This window comes from Halichoerus grypus, chromosome 7 (genome assembly GCF_964656455.1).
Source record: "Halichoerus grypus chromosome 7, mHalGry1.hap1.1, whole genome shotgun sequence".
In the NCBI taxonomy this organism is placed as follows: Eukaryota; Metazoa; Chordata; class Mammalia; order Carnivora; family Phocidae; genus Halichoerus; species Halichoerus grypus.
The window spans coordinates 108,987,795-108,994,160 of NC_135718.1; the positions used below are offsets into that span (position 1 = coordinate 108,987,795).

Consider the following 6,366-nt stretch of genomic DNA (forward strand, 5'->3'; position numbering starts at 1 on the left):
TTATGTAAGTAGGTTATTAGTTTCTTCAAATGTATGATATGGGGGGGTGGGGATTCCATGAAGTCATGCAAGATTAAGTAGTTAATTCTATTGATGCTTCTCATTTAGATGAAAATGTTTCTCAAATTATGAAAATTATTCAGTTATTGCTGTTAATGAGATAAATGGACCTACGCATGATATGGTGTTTCTTGTATATACACATCTGGGTATTCAGAGTAACATCTTGGTACTCCTGCAAAGCCAAGAAAGTATTACAGAAAGTTATATTAACACCTACAAATATAATTGTGAAGTGGATTTTCGCTCAGGTTGACTTGAGTGTATAACATGAGAATAATGGGAATCAGTGAACAAATCCTCCTATAATGGCCAAATACTACTCATATCAATAAGACATAACAAAACCGTGCTACTACATAGGATGTATTGTGGAGAACAACATCCAAGGATGAATTAGCGGAACAATCCCTGTTAGATCTCCTATTGTAAGTAAGAAAATAAAACGTAAGGCTCATAATATGGTAGGTGGTCATATAATATTACTTCCATGGAGGGTTGCAGCTTCAATTCTGCTGGACTCCTTCCGCCTCTCTCCCCTAAACAGAGGGAGAGTAGACTGAAGCCTCTGACTAGGGTGTTGAGCTGTTAACTAAAAATTTGTGGGGTGAAAGCCTGCCAATCTAGAAAGGATTTAGCTTAATGAAAGTGTCTGATTAGCATTTAATTGATGCAGTCAAGTCTTGCAATCCCTATTTTTCAGGAATTAAATTATATTTACTTAGGATTTTGAAGGCTTTTGGTCTATACTAACTCAATTCCTAGCCCAGCACTGATGATATTGGTGTTAAAGGGAGAAATAATGTTGAAACTATGATTAGTGGTGATAAAAAGGTTGTTTCATGTTTTCCAATTGTCATTTTAGTTTTATATTGTTCATTGATGGAAATAGTGGAGTAAATTAATTGTATATAGGAATATAGATTAAGTAGTTCTATGATAGCTATTAATGTTGACAAAATAATGTTATTATTTTTTGTTATTTCTTGAATAATTGTTCTTTTGGGTAAGAATCCTGAAAGTGGTGGGAGGCCTCCTAATGCTAATATAATATTAAGAATGAATATGGTAATCAAGGTATTTTATTTCATATTATGAGAGCAATAGTATTGTGGTAGATAAGTTATATATAAGTAATATAAATATAGTATGTGTTATTATAATGTAAGCTAATAAATTTAGGGTTGTTATAGTCGGGTTACAAATTATAATAGCTGTTATTCATCCTATGTGAGCAATTGATGAATAAGTTATAATTTTTCATAATTGAGTTTGATTAACTCCTCCTCATCCTCCTAGTATGACTGATAAAATAGCTATGGTTAATAATATAATTAGATTAATGGATGATGAAAATTGATATCAATGCAAGTGTTTATCATGTTAATAAAATTACACCTGATACTAATGGGATAGCTTGTGTAACTGTGGGTACTCAAAAGTGGAAGGGGGGAAGTCCAAGTTTATAGTGAGGGCCATTGTTATAAAGGTAGATGCTGTTGGATTAAAATTTTTTGTAATTATTCACTGGCCAGGATATGTTAGATTAATAATAATGGCTATTATAAGAAGTATTGATGCAGTGGCTTTTGTTAAAACAATAATTAGTAGATGTTTCCATGTCTTCTGGATTAAATTTTTTAATTAAGACTGGAATAACGGCTTGTATATTTATTTCAAAGCTCATTCAGTGTGAGCTTATTATTATAATTATAATTATGGTTTCTGAGATGATGGCCAGTAATATGATGATGAAGATAAGGGGATTTATTAGTACAATAAGGATATAAATCAACAATTTTGGGGTATGAGTCTGATAGCCTAGTTAGCTGACCTTACTATAGAATATGACGTAATATGGTAGCTCAGTAATGGCTGTTTCCCACGACTTCCATACTTTACGGTATTGGGTGTCTTGGCAGGGGTCCCCAGCCTGGCATATGGGGCCATGGGCCCTACTGATTGGTCATTCAAATGTATTAAAGCCAAGGACAGTATTTGAGTCCACCCAGCCAAGGTGGTTTTACTTGTTAATAATTTAATCTGCTGTTTTAATACTCCATTTTTTCTTTCTACTAACATTGCTGTTTGTGGATTAAAGGGGAGATGGAACCTTCACTCAATGTCATGTTCTGTTGCTCGATCTTACACATCATGGCTTTTGAAATGTGACCTCCAGTCACTATCTTTTCCACAAGGGTATCTATACGTGGTACCCACCTTCTCTAATCCCCTAATGGTGGCAGCCTGATTTACATGACAGCAGGGGAAAGCTTGGGTTAGGCCAGATGCAGTATCTACGCAAACCAAGGCATATTTAGAACTCTCACTCAGAGGGAGGGGCCAATAGAACCAATTTGACAATCCCTCACCAGTTGGGAACTCTGGTGGATGGCTTCAGGTTCCTTCAGCAGTTGCTTTGGGTGCTGTTTAGAACACACAGGCCATGCTTTTACTGTACTAACCAAGTACTTTAAGGGCCATCTGGCATCCTTAGCAATATGCCATTTTATTGAGGCACTGTGGTGGCCATTCTTTCTAGGCACCCAACCTGCTGTACCTACGAAGGGTCAGTAGCTCGTGCCTGCCACCTGCGGTAGGACATCGGCTTCCTGATTGGAAGCGTCAGTGCCTCATGAGCTGGGACACGGAAAACAAGGAGGGCTGCTTCAGCCTCTTGCACATGTCCCCAGATGTCTTTCCACATATCCTGACCCCCCATGGGCTTATTTTATGATTATCCATCCCTCAGTTTCTCATTGTCCAAGCCATAGGATTAATCTCTTTAGAACAGCCCAGCAGTCAGTACAAAGGGTTAATGACCAAGGCTCATGAGTAATCACCAGCCAAACTGCTCGAAGCTCAGCCCACTGGTTGCTGTATTGGCTGCTGTGTAGAGGTCCTACCTTGAGGAGCGCTGTGTACATCGCTAGAAGCTGTTGCTCTATGCGGGTATATTGGGCTTCTGCCCTCTTCCAGCTGGGACCAAAATCCTAGGCGTACTCTCCCCCTCTGTTGTCTCTGCCGCAGTGCCTGACCCATATCTTCCAGAGTATCTAGACACATCTAACTTAAACACATCTAGCCCTGCTTAGGAGATGTCCAGAGCTTTAATCTGCCTCACTAGTATTTTTGCTTTCTCAAAGGTGGCTTGCTGCTCTGATCCCCAGTCCCATATATGCCCTTTCTTTACCAGGCCATATAAGGGATGGAGGCAGCATGCTGGGGCAGGGGGGAGGGGGGATAAAAGTCCTCCCAAACTGCAAAATCCCTACAAAGGTTTGAATCCTTTTCACATTCTTAAGGTTTGGATGACCTTGTACTTTATCAATCACAGCTTTGGGGACAACATGCATCTTACTGACCAGATGACTCCCCAAACCAGATGGAACCTGGGCCTTGAATTTTTTGTAGGTTTATTGCCCACCTTCTCCCTTGCAGATGTTCATCCTAGCAGCAGAGGCAAATTTTCACCTGTTAACATTATATCACCAATGTAATAGGCCCATTTTATCAATGTGGGAAAGGAGAACAGGGGCAGGTCTCCAGCTACTGTCCCATGACAATGGTGGGGCTATGCAGATAGCCTCGGGGAAGCATTTGAAAGGTTTATTATTGTCCCTCCCATATGAAGGCAAATTGATCTTAGTTATCAGAAACTTGTCAGTCTTTTCCATGAATTTCCTTGAAGATGAAGCACTTTTGCAGAAACACTTTGCCAAAGCAAGAACAGTAAAACAGTAATTGTCTTCAAATGACAAAAGACTTAAAATGGCCATGATTAAAGATGTGACAAGAGTTCATTATAATGCAATTGACAGGAGAATTTGGTTATTTTTGTGACAGATTTTAAAATTATGACTGATACCATTATACCAGGACATAGGAGATTTTAAACATTTCATCAAAATATATCCTAAAAAATGTTTAGCATCACTTTTTATTTGATAATACTTCCCATGAAATTTAACATGTACGAAAAGTTACATATTTGTAAAAATCTTAGCTCTTTTAATAGAGAAGACCTGGTTTTCTTAAGTAATCAAAACCTGATAAAGACAAAACACAGTTTTCTAGGCCGATTACATTAAAGGTAAAGAAGAGACCTTTGCTTACAATTTTTTATGAAGAACAGGTCAATAATCTAAGAAAACTTTGTTCTTTTAAGAGAAAAGAAAACCAAATTTTAATTTTACACCAGTGTACTTTTGATATTAAAACTCTCCCCTTTTTTTCTGTTTAAATTACATAAATTCATTCCAATTATAGCTTGACTACACATAAAATTCCTTTCTCAATGTTCTTTTTCCACAAACCTTCTGCAACTTTCTATATCCATTCAGCTTTTATTCCCAGACTCTAGATGTGAGTCTGGCATCCACTCACATGGCTTGTGACTGATACTCATGATCTTGTGGAGGCTGGAGACTGGATTTGGGGCAAGGGGAATCCTACGGCAGTCTGTATTTTATAAGGCCCTCCCACACCCCACGCTTTTGTCAGTCTCTGTGGTCAATATTTTGGTTATCTCCTGGGTAACCAGGATACACTTCAAAGACATGATAAGATTTGCAACTTCAGGGGACAGAGAAAGAATGCAAGTTTTCTCCTAGGAGTTATGGGGCAATAACTATTTAAAATTTTCCTTTGTATTAGGGGTCAGAAGTCATGGAGCATTTCAATCAGCACAACATCCTCTTCTTCATTCTCATCACTTTCCCAGGGATTGCTAGCTCTTGGCGTCCTAATCAGGCTCTGTCACAAGTGCCTGGATCTTAATCTGAGGCATTTTGGACCCTCCTACCTTTGCAGAACTGCGCGCTGAAGCCTCTAACTTATGATCCTGGTCTGCCATCTGCTCTGCCAGCCCTGAAGCTTGCAGAGTAGTGGACACAACCACTTCCTTCTCTAATCTCAGCTCTTCCTCTAACTTTCAAACTTGAGCTTCAGCCTCCAGCCAAAGTGGCCACAGTAGAGGCCAGCTCACTGCAGCTACCGTTCACTTCCCTTGTCTGCGACAGTGAGCTCTGTGTGGTTCCTCCAACAAATGCATGAGACCGGCTGGCATTTTTGGGGCATCTTCATACTCATGCGGTGATCCACAGGCATCTGACATATGGGTCACCCCTCCCCACATAGAGGTTGATGGCCAACTTGAGTTTTCCTCCCATGGGTGTCTCATTCCCAAAGCCCATTTCTTCAGTCTCCTGGCTGACTCACTGATTGCTGGTTGACAAGCTCCTCATCAGCTTCCCTGGGCTCATCTGAGACTGGCCCCTGTACTTGGAGGGCGGGGACAGACTGAAGAGTCAGGCCACTCCAGGTTGGTAGGTGGCAGTTTTAATAAGCAAAGGAACTTACATATGAGACTTGTCTTGCGGGGCAACAAGATGAATAGATCCCCGCACCTGCCTGCCAAATCTTAAAAGTTTATAAAGAGGCCCAAACTGGGTTCAGTCATGTATACTGTGTAGGTGTTCTCATCATTATCTCAAGGCTATGCTGCCTTTGGAGAAGCCTCTGGTGATGAAAAAGGCAAGTAGAAACCTACATTCCAAGGACAGGAGAGGGGATGTGGAGCCTCCAAGTGCTGGGGTCCAGCTCACTGGTCAACCAATGGTCACATCTTCTGATGCCCTTCCCCAACAGTAATGGAATTCATATTGTTAGGGTAAAGTGAGGGCTAGGATTGGTGCAATAATAAATCTGGGTATTGATGACATACTAGTCATAGTGGTTTTTAATGAATAGTTTGACAACATCAATGACAGGTTGTCACAGGCCCTGAGGGTTGATGACGTTTGGTTTTATGGAGTTGTAGATAACCTAAAACTTTTCATTCAATTAGTGTAAGAAATGCTATGGCAAGTAGGATAGGGATAATTAATAAAAGAAGGTTAATAATAAACATGCTGTTAGGGAGGAGAATTGAACTCTGGCCATAGAGGTTTGAGTTTTATATGTCTGTTATAATGTCAATTATCATATGTAACAGACATATGATAATTGACATTATGAATCTTTGATTATAACATTTAATCATCATACATTAAACATATTATCTCATTTTATATCATTAATTGTTTGTTGATTGCTGGTTGACAAGAAAATTAATGGATTTGCATAGATTTCTAGGAAATTCCTCAGTATCTAAACTCTAGTGACATGCTATCCAGGAGTTAAACATGTACCTATCACATGGGCCACGGCCATGATCACTCTTACCATCCAAACTTAGGAAGCAAATAAATGTGTATAATAAGCCATGCAAGTTTTAATATCGGTTCAGAATACGGGAACAGTTGG

General features: G+C 39.5%; 1 pseudogene; it reads right to left on the reverse strand.

The window, feature by feature from the left end:
• LOC118522099 (cytochrome c oxidase subunit 1 pseudogene) lies at window positions 1-2,782 on the reverse strand (annotated as a pseudogene).
• Window positions 2,783-6,366: the final 3,584 nt, after the last annotated feature.